The sequence below is a fragment of the Dermacentor variabilis genome, chromosome 1, assembly GCF_050947875.1.
Source record: "Dermacentor variabilis isolate Ectoservices chromosome 1, ASM5094787v1, whole genome shotgun sequence".
NCBI classification, from domain to species: Eukaryota; Metazoa; Arthropoda; class Arachnida; order Ixodida; family Ixodidae; genus Dermacentor; species Dermacentor variabilis.
The window spans coordinates 285,811,927-285,825,989 of record NC_134568.1 but is presented as its reverse complement, the minus strand read 5'-3'; the positions used below and the strand labels follow the sequence as shown (position 1 = coordinate 285,825,989).

The window sequence follows — 14,063 nt, the reverse complement described above, 5'->3', positions numbered from 1 at the left end:
ATTAATAATCAAATGAGAGGTCGAATAGCGTGAAGAAGGGCTTGACCATGCGTCTTTCAGCTTACTGAAAATCCTGCGCTTGTCGCAGAGATTTCATGATATGAAAATACTGAGCAGAAGCAAAGTTAAAATAGCATGTGTACTTTTGTAGACATTTTACACAAGAGAAAAATGTAATGAATGTACGAGTCAAACTTCTGTTGTACAGTATAACAAAGAGCATAGCGTTTTATCTTTCAAATTATTTTGCTGGTGTTTTGATAAACACCTGGTACACTTTGTTGTGGCTGTTGCACCTGGGCATTGGGGAAAATATACATAGGTGCACGTCGGTGCATTTTGAACAAAGGAATTGTTAGCACCTGTTAAATGTTTCTATGTTTCTAGCTTTGTGGTTGTGTCATTGCACTACATTATGTCCTTTAGTAAGCATCAACTAGCCCAATAATATGTTCTCATCAATGACAATGCAATCTCATTGTGTTCAGTGAGCGTACTCTGCTGGGGGTTTAAACTTCCTAACATCGTTTTTGTATTACCTTAACCTTTCGGGGAAGTTCTTGGTTTCCCCAATGTAAAAGGTGTTGCACTCCACACACCGCGTCTGGTAGATGACACCCTGTGTTAAAAAAAATTATGGGGTTTTACGTGCCAAAACCACTTTCTGATTATGAGGCACGCCGTAGTGGAGGACTCCGGAAATTTAGACCACCTGGGGTTCTTTAACGTGCACCTAAATCTAAGTACACGGGTGTTTTCACATTTTGCCCCCATCGAAATTCGGCCGCCTTGGCCGGGATTCGAACCCGCGACCTCGTGCTCAGCAGCCTAACACCATAGCCACTGAGCAACCATGGCGGGTATGACACCCTGTATTCTTTCCTTAAATGGGCGGTCTTTTGATCGTGGCAAGTAGCACCCAGGAGTGGAAACTGGCGTGCGAGCTATGTTTATTCCATGTTTTTCTAAGACGCATGCTAGTGCTTTGCTCATGCCCTTTATGTCTGACTCGTTATGATGACAACAACAATCCTTGTGATGAATGTGATCGAGGAAAAGGCACTGCGGTATGTTGACACCATGCCAAAAATATTTCTGTGGTATGTTGATGACTGCTTCTGCGTATTCAGAAACATTAAGTGTATCTAGATACTAGTTGGCCACCTTAACTTGTTTGAACCATCTATACAGTTTACAGGACAAACCAAAAAGGGCGGCTTTCTGCCATTTGTCAATGTGCTTGTAAGAAAGGATAGAAGCTCACTCCAGTTCTTTGCGTACAGAAAACGTAACACCACGACTATTCCACTGAACACTCAACAGGATAAAAGTGGAGTGTGAGAGGAACACCCTGCCTTCCCAAAAAAGGGACAGCGCAAAAGCAGGCGGTACCAGTGTGTAATGCAGAGGAGCACAGAACAGAGGGTGGGAAAGCTGATCTGGTGGTGCAGCGCCAACTTTCAGTGAGACGGTCATTGCGTGGCCTTCAACCACTGCACTGGGCTGACTAGTGTATGCTTGAGTGGTTCATGCTACCTCTGTACCACTACCTCCAATTTTCATTATGTTACCAGCCTCCCACTTCACATCTGAAGCTGCGCAACGCTTGACTTACATTTTGTAGTGATTGCACTAAAAGTCAGTGAAATTAATTATTTATTACCTGTGCTCTTCACAAATTTAGGTTTCACACTATGATTAGCAAGTTGACAGTAACCTAATAAAAAAAGTGAGATAAATTTTTTGTGTCATTGCTTCTTTAAGACCAAGCCGACGAATAACTTTGTCAAAAGCAGCACTTTTCACATAAAATTGCACATAACAGTAGAGGAAAAGGAAAACATGTTGCTAAGCTGGTTGGTGTGCGATTAATTATCAGAATTGTGGCACAGCAAAAGACAAGACATGACAGAAGCAACAGAAGCAACTGTCTGTGTTGCTTCTGTCGTTCCTCGTCTTTTGCTGCACCACAATTTTGGCAATTAAACACTCCAAACTTTCCGTGCCTTAATAAACAACAAAAATTGTACCAAGTTTCTCAGATATGTGGCTTGTAGGCAAGCCATATTTCCAATGCAAGCATTCAAGCAGCTGAAGATGAAAAGAAAAATTGCACACAGACCACATAGTATCAAAAACTGCAACTAGACGCAAATTGATGGATCTATTCATCACCTGTTCACACTGCAAGGTACTTTGCTCATGAAGGCTATACTTGTCAGTGGTACAGGTAGGGTCAGTGACTAGATTTGGGGTGGATGGTACAAGAAAAATGGGGACAAAAGGAAAAGACGAAGAGACATGTAGCTCTAATTTTCAATGTGTTTTCCGCCGGCTACACCCGGGGTGGGTGGTGGTGGTGGGGTGGGGGGGTGACAGAAGACCTATGGGCCCCGGGTGCCAGACGACCTAGCTATGCCACTGTCTGTAGGTATACCATGACTCTGCAATACAAACTCTTCAGTTTGACTATAGCATGTTTCTTCTTTCCCAGTGCTGTAAAGATTTAGTGAGTACACAGCAGCAAAAGCTAACTGTGAGGCAGCACAAAGGCAAAGTAAGTAGAAATCAGGGAGATCTGCACAACTTCCAGCAGTTAAACATTGAACAGCTGTTGAAGTGTCTTGATTGTTGTACTGAACGAGATGAAGGGGAACTGAGGGGCCCAATTTTTGTTCATCACAAACATACGAAGCCAACAGATGATGAAGCCAAGGAAAGCATAGGGGAAGTTATTTTTAGTGTTTAATTGATGCGTAGAAATGATCAGTTAAAGGGCAATTAAAGTCTATGAAAAGACAGCTTGCTGCCGGTGGTAGCCAAACCCACAACCACCGCATTACATGTGCATTGCACTACCAAATATGCTGTGGTGGCAGCTGTTCCCCCATCCACAGTCTTGGGTACTTATGTATGTGTGTGAGATCTAACTCTGGGAGTGTTAGCCAGCACCACTCCAGGTGATTGTGGAGGACGTGGAACAAACATCCTTCTGGCCGATGACGTCACATACTATGTAAATTTTAGGAGCAAGCACCTGCCCAAAAACACTTGTATGCTACCTGAATGCATCAAACCTGCCATCGTTTAGACCCTCGCTATCCAGTGAACGAGAAGAAAAAGAATTGAGGGGCCCAGTTTTAGTTAATCGCAACCATATGTAGCCAACAGATAATGAAGCCAAGGTAAGCATAGGGAAAGTTATTTGTAGTTAATTGAGGTGGGAAAATAAATTAAAGGGAAATGAAAGTGGACAATAAAAACAAAAAATAACTTGCCACCAGTGGGAGCTGAACCCACCTCTGCATTACATGTGCGTTGCACTACCAATTGTGCTATGTGTATGTTGCGCTGATCAAGTAACACAAAGGAACAGTTACGCAGAAATATAAACCATTGCGCAGACAATTTTCTGTGCCAGTGTGTGTGTGTTACCTGAGCAGAGCGACTTATGACAAACAAGACATGCCATACCAACTAGCCCCTGACAAAGCACTTTTAAAGGGACACTAAAGGCAAATATTAAGTCAACATGGACTGTTAAAATACCATTCCAGAAACCAGTGCCTAACAGACGGCACTAAGGTATTTTGCAAAAAATGCAAATGCACGGCTTTAGAAAAACTGAGCTAAGACAGAGCATTGGATTCTCCACTGCTGTTGCTCTTGGCTATCCCTGGGTCCATGTGACGTCACATGGACTTGGAATTATCTGCTACTTGCAGTTTGTGTGAGTTTCATGAGCCAACAAAACCAGTGCAGCACTACGCGATAACAGACCTACTGAGACTCTAAAGCGTGGGCAGTGCAGAGTTGAGCGAAAATGAAACATTTTGACCTGCGTCGTTGTCAAGGGTAATATCAATGAGTTCCTTTTTTCTAAGAATCAAATAGAACTGGACAATTAGCATTTCCTTCCGTCTTATAATGCGATGCAATGATCTTTTTATTATGAGTGGTTGAGTACTAGTGACAGCATTATAATGAGGAGTGCCTACATCATTGGGTTAGTACTTGAACGTCCCGTGTGAGTCTCAAATTGTGTCCTGCATTTGCCTCAATTTTTCAATTGCTAAAGCTTTGTTTGTGGTAATATTGACACCTTAGACATTCTCTAGCATTCATATATCACTTTAGCTTGGCTTAATATTTGCCTTTAGTGTCTCTTTAAAGGCTGCAGTGATGACACACTGATGATTACATAAGCATGGAAGCATTCTGGGCTGACAGCATTGTAAGCCTGGAGTACTACTACTACCAGATTCTTAAGGCAAGGTTTCTCAGGCTGATGTTTCACTGTACTTCTGCGACAACTGCTACTGTAGTGCACTAATTTTGAACTAATTTTGTTACCTTGTTGCTGGTTTAAGAATGTCCTATGCATTGTGGTGTGGACCACAGCAGATGCCCCTGAGCAGTTGCTGCGTTTAGTTCACATGCTTTGGCACTGTTGTCATTGTTGCCTGGAGTGTCAATTATCAGAGGTCCACCACTGGTTGCAACGCATATTTTATTTCTTTAGTGTCGTCATGACAACATGATGATGGTCATATGTTGTTGCAGACTCAATACATCTGAACAACTTTGACATGGAGTGCTGCTTTAACAGCTGTTTACTGTAAAAGCAACACATTATTGCAATGTGCCACAAATAGGAACGTTACCTTCATAGCAGAGAGTTGCAGCTTTAAGAAGACTCGGAGAAACGTAAAGAATAAAAGCCTTACGGGCAACTTATTTGCTCTCTGGTCACTCCTCTGACACAAAAAGCATTTAAAATATGCAAGGAAAATGTACCATATTTTTCCTATTAACATGGTTACGAGTCTGCCATAGTCCCCGAAGGAACCTAGGTTACAGTGCCTAACAATGTGGGGGCACCATATGTTCACTGTTAAAGAATACTATGCTGTTTGATTCACAAAACATAATCGGCTTTGTTGAAGACAGAAAGGAATGAGTTAAGTTTACATTTGCTTAATGAAAATAATTTATCCAGTGAGTCATTAAATATTTGGGCCACATAGTATGTGCAACCATGCTCACAGAACTCGTGCACTCATGCTGTAGTACGGAGTAGTTTTATTCATGTCCCAAAATAACAATGAGGCTATGAGAGATGCCATAGTGGTGAGCGCCAAGTTAATTTTGACAACCTGGAGTTCTTTAGTGTGCAGCCAAATCTAAGTGCACCAGCGTTTTTGCATTCTGTATCTGCCAGAATGTGGCTGCTGTGACCAGATATTGAACCAAAGATCCTGTAATATTCTCTAGTCACTATGCCACTGCAGCAGGTGTAGTATGAAGTAATCGCACCAATGAAGTTCGCAAACTGGTTCATACAAACTGCCACATGCTGTGTCACAAACATTTGACCCATTCAGCACTGCTTGAACCACCTCAGAAATGTTCACACCCATTGTTTCATCTCCTTCCTTTTTATGCCTTTTGCAGTCCTGCTGTTATTCTTGTTTATAATAACCTACTGCATTAGCTGATGAGAAAGCAGTTACATTTTATATATCAGATTCCTAATTATCACCACCTTTTGACTTTACGAGGCTCTGCTGTCAATCAGTTATATGGCAGAGAAATTTGTGGTGTGAACAGTGTCGTTGCAGTGGACGAGTAGACATGGCACTGGCTTTCCTATGTATAGGTCTTTGTTTCATATTTTATAAGGTCTGAAAATTTTTTTATATTTGTTCATCGGTTCTGATTTTAGAGCACAGCTCTTAAGCACCAATTCCCGAGTTTAGCATCAGTGTCCCTTGGTGTCCTCCCTCGACTCAACCGAGCAAACGAGCAGAACGAAGGATGAAAGGGCGAACAGAGAGCGCAGCGGGGGATGAAAGACAGGGTTAGCGAAGAGAGCGTGAGGACTAAAGCGGAGAAGGCGGGTATGGCGAAAGCGTGATAAGAAAAGTGTAGTGGTGCGCAAGACGGGCTCTGCAGCGACAGCCGCTACAAGATGGCGCCAGTGTAGTGCGCTGTCGTCTGTTCACCGATGGCATGTGGCAACTGTGTCCACCAATGCCATATATGGAAACAAAATGCTGCATGAGCGGAGGTCTGTCTGCAGCGGCGGCTGTGAATCAGGCCCACGCGTCACCCACGCGCTGCCTCTCGCGGTCTCCCGATTAGCGAGGCAGTCACGCCACACTTTGCTCCGTTTGCAATGTGCTGCATGACACAGATTGTCTGCAGCAGCCACTGTATTGTGAAATTAAAACACATATAGAGATGCGTTCAAATTTCACATTAGCAAGTATCGTAATCATTGCTGAATGTTTTAGTGAAACGAAGGTCAGTTGTTAAGCGTTCTTCATTTTCTTCCTATTTTTGTGTCACTGCCTAATGACTTGCATCAACAGATCCACCAATACTTTTCTTCTGAGACATTTTGTTTAAGTACAAAAACCATTAAAACTGTTAGGTGCTGCGCAGCATTTGCATGCTGCTTAGTTATGTCAAAGTTCATTCGTGTCTAACTAATGTCAAGATGTTTAATTTTACTGAAAAGCCTACAAGTGCAGCATGCCAGATAGCTTTCTTTCACCGTCAGAAATTTTAAAACTTGGTTCACACAACATTGTTCTGTCAACTTGGTGCGCTTTTATTTAATAAAACAAAACTATCTAAAATGTTCAAATTGCGCCTTATGTTCTTCTTTAAAGGCCAAGTAAAGTGTGTAAAGCTTATGTATCTGATAGGCCAACATGCTTCAGCCATTCAAAACTTAAGGGGATGCTGCTGTGCAAGCATTTTGTACATTGAATGCAGAAAAACCTGCATCAAATTTTTTTTTTCCATACCTTGTTCAGCTTTCTGATTTGTGCTTTAACAATCAAAAACATGTTACACAAGTTTTGTGGTAGAGTACATCAAAGTTGACACTTCTAAAAGGCCCTAGATGCATTGCTTTACGGAAAGGCTTTGCCTTTGAAATATACATATATCTCACAAATTAAGTCTTTCAACAAAGTAGAATCATCATTGTTTACAAATTACTATGTTAACATTAAAATGCCAGTGCTTACAATTTCTCATGCCAGAACTTTAGAAATTTCCTTGTTAGAAACTAAAGTTAATTTTTCACATTACTAGTAACCTATTGACAAAAATATACCATATATACTTGTGTAAAAACCACACTTCTTTTCACATTCTTCTTGAGGAGTGGCCCTTACACAAGGGTGAGCCATTTCGGTACAATTTTTCTGGTTGTGTGTGACCCTTATGATTCCTTTGCATGAAAACAGTAAAGGCTATTGTTTCCATAGCAAATTTATTTGTTCCTGCATGCATGCCATGCACCTCATGCTCGTCTAAGTCTCACCACTGTTGCTGCTGCCACTACTCATGCTTGATTTGGCACCACATTCACGGATACAGTTGTCCTGTCTGCCATTCATGGCGCTAGAAATGCCTGTGACTCAAGCTTTTCACAACAGTGCTTAAAGACCTCATGGACTAGCTCGAATCAGGGTGTGCACCTTTTTCAATTTTGGAGTGTTAACGAGTGCAGTCCTTATTCAAGTGCATATGGTAATTGAGGTTTTATGATTTACCTGCTCTTATTGCCTTTAGCTTATATTCATTTCATTACAGATAGATAGTAAACAGCTTGAACATGCTTATACGTACCTCCCTTCAAGATGCACAACCTTTCATTACTTTTTCTTGCACTTCTAAACTAAGTAACTGTGCGATGTTGTTCAAAACACAGGGGAAAGTAGGAGAGAATAACTTTTTTCGTGTCCAACTTTTTCATTCAGTATATGGCGTAAACAAGACAAAGGGGTCACAGAAGATGTAGATTGAATTGACTAGCAGTGGATAAGGGAAGCTTCAGCCCAGTGCCAACATTTTGGCATGGGGACTTGCCTTGTTCAGAGCAAGAGCCTTTGTTCGCCAACTGATAATCATATTCGGTGTAGTTAGATTAAATAAACCACTTACTGTCTTTCATTATTCTGTGCTTATAGTCCACAGATTTGTGATACAACTTTCTTTCGACATTATTTCGTTGCTTTTATTACGTAGTATAATATACAGAAAACGGATAGCAGATTTGGCAAAATTGTCATTTTATATTTGTCTTGCGCTTGTACTACTTAGTCAGTTGCTTGTGTTGCATGTTATTCTATATTTCTTGCATTGGGTCTTCATGCTAAGATGTAGTTCAAATGATATTGTAGTGATACTGAAATCACTTTTACAGATGAGAAAAAAGAAAGTCGCTATGAAATATCAGGACATTTACCTAGCATGACTGCAGTCGGAAAGGTTATGCACATTATTACCACATAAGAGACTGCACTACTTCTTAGGGGTGACTCAAAGGCTGGTTTGCGACATATCAGTGTAAACAGGATTGTATAATGTTTTGGTGTAAAGTTCAAATGGCAAAGAGGTCATTATTACATGGTTATAGCCACGGAGCAAGGATGGTTACAGCAGCAAAGAGAGTTTTCTTAGATTTGAAAGAAAAAATATACTACCTAAACCTTTAATATTATTGAACAAGTGCACAGTAATAAGCTGTTTTAGCACAAGATTGTGCTCCTGTCACTGCTACTTCATAACTGCCAGGTGGCTCTATTGTGCATGTGGTTTGTGGATTTTAATGCACTGCTTGGCATGGCCAGTAGCTAGTTTGAAGCTGGACTTTCATTCACCATGCAAATTGGGCCATCACTTCCTTTCCACATTTCACCACTGTACCCTGAAATTTACTGTTCTGCTCACAGTTATCAGCCATGCTGCCTCTGAGAAGACACTAACTGTGACAGCTTATTTTTGTAGCGCTTTTGGAAATAGTGTGCACACTGCATTGTACTTCAAATGGTTGGAAAGCTCCCTGACTGCTTTTCACTCGCAAAGCTAAATGGACTTTGCACAGAAATAACGTTTTAGGAAGGAAAGGGTGGGAGGGCACTGCTGATCCATAAATTCTAAACATAAGTATGTTGGCTGTGTCCAAGACGGTCATACGTTTTTTGGTTTTCTTAGTTTTGGCACACAACTTTGTGAGGTGTTTCAGTGCTTACCTTATTATGTACAACTCCTAATGGTTGTGTTGAGTTGTCTAATTAAAAAGGCTAGTCTTTTACTGATGTTTATTAAAGGGGCTCCGAAACACTGTTCCAAGTAGTCATAGAATGACCTCACTAGAGGATTATGTTGCCTCACGAATCTCCTGCTGAAAAGATTTTCAAATCCTTCAAGTATGAGCAGAGTTGGAGGTTGCCATTGCATTGGCCTGCGGCTTTTTCAATCCATTCATCTTCACTAGCGCGCTGGAAGCTAAGCTACACTTCGGGATGGCAAGGGGGCAAGGCCCCGCTGAAAAGTGGGGCATTTTCTTTTTTTTTTTTTTTTTTTCTTACAACGCTACTTTTTGTTCAGTCAATGCATGGTGCCCTCTCGATGCGAGATGGGCAATGGGCTGCCTCTTGTCGCCATGTACCTGTAGCTGTGTCAACCACAGAGACCAATCAGAGCACACGGTTATCAGAACGTCTTGCTGATGAGAGGGCTCATCGTGGTACCCCATGGCGGCCACAGTATCTTCACCATGCAGCAGACGCAGCTGCATGCAACTGCTGTGCGTATAGTGTAACGTTTACTATGGACTCACTAGGGCTGGAGTGCGGGCTGATGTGCTCAGTGCTATGTCTGGTCGTGCTACGTAGTCCAGACCAGCTCATCCTGCACGAGCTTGACTGACAGATAGTAGCCAAGTCCAGATAGGGCATTTTGAAGGGCTATCATTGTCTTAATACGAAGTGATGTCTGCCAAGGCGTCTAGACAAGAGTGAGTATGGACTGCTGCTCATGAGGTGTGGCAGGTATAAAGCACATAGAAGGGAGCTAGTGCATGCAAGCAATCGTACGTGTAGTCTGTAAGAGGATTATATGCATTGGTGAGTATTGTCGTAGAGGACTCGGTGCAAAGCAAGCGACTGACTCAGGCATGTAATGTTTGAAAGAGCACACATGTAGTGCGCAGGATGCTGCCTCATGTGGTTGGAGGAGAAAACAACATTAGGCGGATGACTGTTGATTGAGACTGAAAGAACAAAGATGAAGTCCTTTTTTGGTCTTTTTGAGATTGCACTTATAATTTTCATTGAACTAAAATCTGGCAATTATAGTATTACAGAGAATTTTCTCACGATGACGGAATCCGCCAGTGACTATTGGGACCACTTGCTCCCACTTGCAATGTAGCTGCTACTGACACTGCGAAGGAGATAGGAAGCGACTTTTTTACCGTTTTTTAGACGAGATTGTGAATTCCCTGCTGCATGCAGTGCAATAATATTTGGCTCACATGTTTACAGGAGCCTTGTCTACAGATCGGCAGTGTTTTCTTATTATGTTCAAATAGTGTCTCGGGGCCCCTTTAATATCAGTGGTTGTCTTACGGTATTAAAACAAAAGGGAAGGGGAGGTGGTGCGATATTGTTAGCCATTCACTGATGGCTCCTGTCTAGTGTATATTTTGAAATTTGGTTTAAGAATGTATACTTATGTTATTGTGATTTATTTTTTCTTTTCTTCATTTAAGGATGTGACAATTCCATAACTGCGCATTCTTTTGGGCCTCTGTGCTTTGGCCTGGAGCTGTAGTACCAAGCATTCTTAACGGACCTTGAGGACAGATTCAATTCAGTGTAAGTCAATGCATTGTCATGACAGGCACATTACTCCTGGACTGGCAGGTATGTTACCCTTATATACACTGGAGCTTCAGTAAGCACTAAAGCAACATAAAAGTCAATTAAGTGTTTTCATGGCTCATCTGGTTTGATAGGTAACTATATAAGCCATGATTAACAAAAACAGCAGGATTTGTGAGCTTTACGTAAGCCGCAAGGCATTTTGCTCCACAGTAAGAAGGAACCACCGTTTCATTACTGTTGGAGCAACTGGGTCTGGGAAGGGAGACGAGAAACAAATGAAAATTATTGCTATGGGCAGTACCTTGAATCACCTGCTCAGTCCACACACTGTGTACTGGCAGAAAGGTGTCACTAAAGATCACATTTAGCTGTTAATTCAGTATTCTTAGTTGTAAAGGAGTTTTGTATCTAGGACAGCATTAGCACTGAAGTGTAGTGTGTGCCGACTCTTTTTGCAAAGTGCCTTTGGCCAAGCACTGCCTATAAATTGGCAAAAATAAAAAATAAAGCTCCAAGCTTTGTGTAACTGCAAAGCTTCAACACTTAATGCCTTGGCTGGAGCCCTCACATTTTTAAAGTGCAGAATGCTCACAGCTCCTATTTTTCATTAAATACTCCTTCTCCAAAATTTAACACCTACTGAAGTGAAAATGCAATAATTTAAACTAGGACCTAATTGGTCCCAGGTGAAGATAGGAACACTTATAACTGGTTCCAGTTACAAAATGGTGTTAGTTGAAATTGGCCTGCTGGCCTACTGCTGGTTAATATTAACTGCTCTAGAAACGAGATGGAAGGGTTTTGCCCCCAGAATGCATTGGTTCTAGTTGCAAGCTGGCACCACGCAGTCTGTAACCAAGTGAGCCATGTGTGTTAAGGTGGCAAAACACTGGTATGTTTAGAGAATGATTCCACACCAATAGTGCAGCCCTGTGACAAAAGTACTACAGTACCAGTGATACAAAGTGACTTGTGCAACACTGGTGCCGCAGAGAAAAACAGTTGCAGCCATTGCAGTACCAGGTAGCACAACACACACTGGCCTTGTAGTACCATGTACCGTACTGAAGAAGCCATGATTGCATACAGTGAGGCAAACTCGTCTGGTCTGTAAAAATTATTTAGCAACTATTGGCCATAGCAGTGATTAAAGGACCCCTCACCAGGCCCCATAGCAAATTTTGGTTATATGGTAGGAGTTGTTACATGCCTTCTACGGAGCGTTCTGCCACAATAATTTTTCAGATTAATTCGTTAAAGCAGAGGTGCAATTACATGAACTGTCGCGAACCCATGGTTTCAGGAGGAGAGATTCACCGCCAACATGGATACTCTCTCCACTTGACCCCTTCTAGCCTCTACAAGCGAAAATCCGTCCCTGTGTTCTCTCGTATCGGAGCCAGATGATCGCACGACGCATACGTCACGGGTCCCTCCCCCTTTCCCCCCCACTTTTTTCTCCTCTTGCGTTCTTGCTGCAGGGTACACTTTCAGTGACAGTCTCGCGCACTAGCTTTTGCATTTGTTTCGTTTCATGCAAGGCATGATCTTGCACGCTGTTCACAAGAATACCTGACTAGCAGCATAAGGCATTGCCACACGAGCACTGAGGCAAACTCAAGCAGATAAAAGACCACGATCGCACGCTTCAACTCAGTAGAAACCCATAGATAGTTTCGTTTTCTGAGCCCGCGAGTGCACGATGTGGGAACAAGCAAATGAAACGGAAGTGCGTCCCTCTTCTTAAGGCACGGAGTAAAAACAGACTGGCAAACATTCGGTTGGTAGGTTTTATTATTTCTATAAACTTTAAATTGTCTTGTAAAGTAACTGATCAAACAAGTAACTGCTGTAGCCTTGATTAATCCTGAAGTCATGTGTCGCAGTAAGTGATGTTTCAGCAATGCAAATTAGTACGTAGGCGCACCTGGGCACACTTGTGCATCTGACCTCGACCCTCTGGCTAGGAGTGTGGCTTCCTTAAGGGCGCACGGTGTTTGATTAGAAATTTCAGCTGTTCTTGCGGCGCGCAGCGGTGTAATACTTTCCAGATGCGGTCGTCAACATGCATTGTATATACTGCACTTGTCTGTTTAAAATGGTCAAGCCTGGTGAGGTGCCTTTTAAAATAGTCTTCATTTGAAACAGCCTACGTCAGTTTACGCACAATTAAAGCTTTAACAAGTAAATATTTTTCGGGGCAAATTACTACTGTTTGTGCATCTAAGTTGTGGCAATTTGTATATTTATAATCATTACTCAGTACCACCATTTTTAGATGTGTTAACAAGCTTTTCTCGAGCCGCGAGAAATCGGCTATGGCGGCCCCTCTCCCTTTGCACTAGCTCTGTAACACTGTTGTCGCTATCAGCCAGGGTTGCCAGGTCGTTGGGAGAAAAAGTAGCCAAGAAAGTCGCTAACTATGGCAAAAGCTTTAATTGATAGCCAAAAAGGCAGTAACAGTGTGACAAACCAAGAATTGCCAATTTTTGACGTGAGAATGAAGAAGAAAAGGGTGATGAAGACCTCTAGTTTCCAGTAGCACTGAGGGCAAACGAATATAGCAGAACAAAACAAGTTATCACATATTATATCATAATGTACCATAATGACCAGCTGACGTTCTGCGATAACTTCTGCCTCGCGCTTGCGTGCTTTCTTATAGCCGAAGTGGTGTCACCGGTTTCAGTTCAATAAGCTCACTGCACGCCATTCTTGCGCCATTATGACTTCATTTAACCGTTCACGTGCGTACTGCATGATGTCCCGTACGTTTTTCACTCTTAAGTTTGCTCCCTTTGGGTCGTATCTTGTCTCACAACAATAATCGTCATCTGTCTTGCCCGCATTTCCTTTCTTTAACGCTGCGAGCCCGATACTTCCAAATCACAAACGGCATGCACATTATCAGCATGACAGAGCATTCTGGACAGGAAAGCAGCGAGCCAGCATTTTCAAGAAAGGAAACGCAAGCAGGACAGATGATGATTATTGTTGTGTGGCAAGATATCACCCAAAGAGTGTAGATTTGTTAAGAGTGTACACTCTAAAAAAAGTTTACACCCTTTGGGTTGTATATTCGCCACACAGCTAAAATCGTCATCTGTCTTGCTTGCGTTTCCTTTCTTGAAAATGCTGCGCTCGCTACTTTCCTGTTGAGAATGCTCTGTCATGGTGATAACTCGCATGCCGTTCGTGACTTGTAAGTACTGGGCTCGCAGCATTAAAGAAAGGAAATGCGGGCAAGACAGATGATGATTATTGTTGTGTGGCAAGATACCACCCAAAGGGTGTAGTTTTGTTTAAGAGTGTAGCCTAGAAAGCCACTAAATATTGTTGTTCTGCGTTGAAAAGGAAAAAAAGATATTCATT

The 14,063-nt window shown here is 42.1% G+C and overlaps 1 protein-coding gene across 11 annotated transcripts in view; it reads left to right on the top strand.

The window, feature by feature from the left end:
• The window catches only part of LOC142566473 (uncharacterized), a 75,105-nt gene that overhangs the window by 23,899 nt on the left and 37,143 nt on the right, over positions 1-14,063 (top strand). For 6 of the 11 annotated variants that reach the window (XR_012825074.1, XM_075677406.1, XM_075677407.1 and 3 more), the window contains exon 5: positions 10,577-10,682. The exons of 4 other annotated variants lie outside the window; for them this stretch is intronic. The gene's annotated coding sequence lies outside the window, so the exon portion shown is untranslated. Of the gene's footprint in view, positions 1-10,576; positions 10,731-14,063 lie in introns of all 11 variants that reach the window. One more of the 11 variants, XR_012825075.1, reaches the window with a different exon arrangement.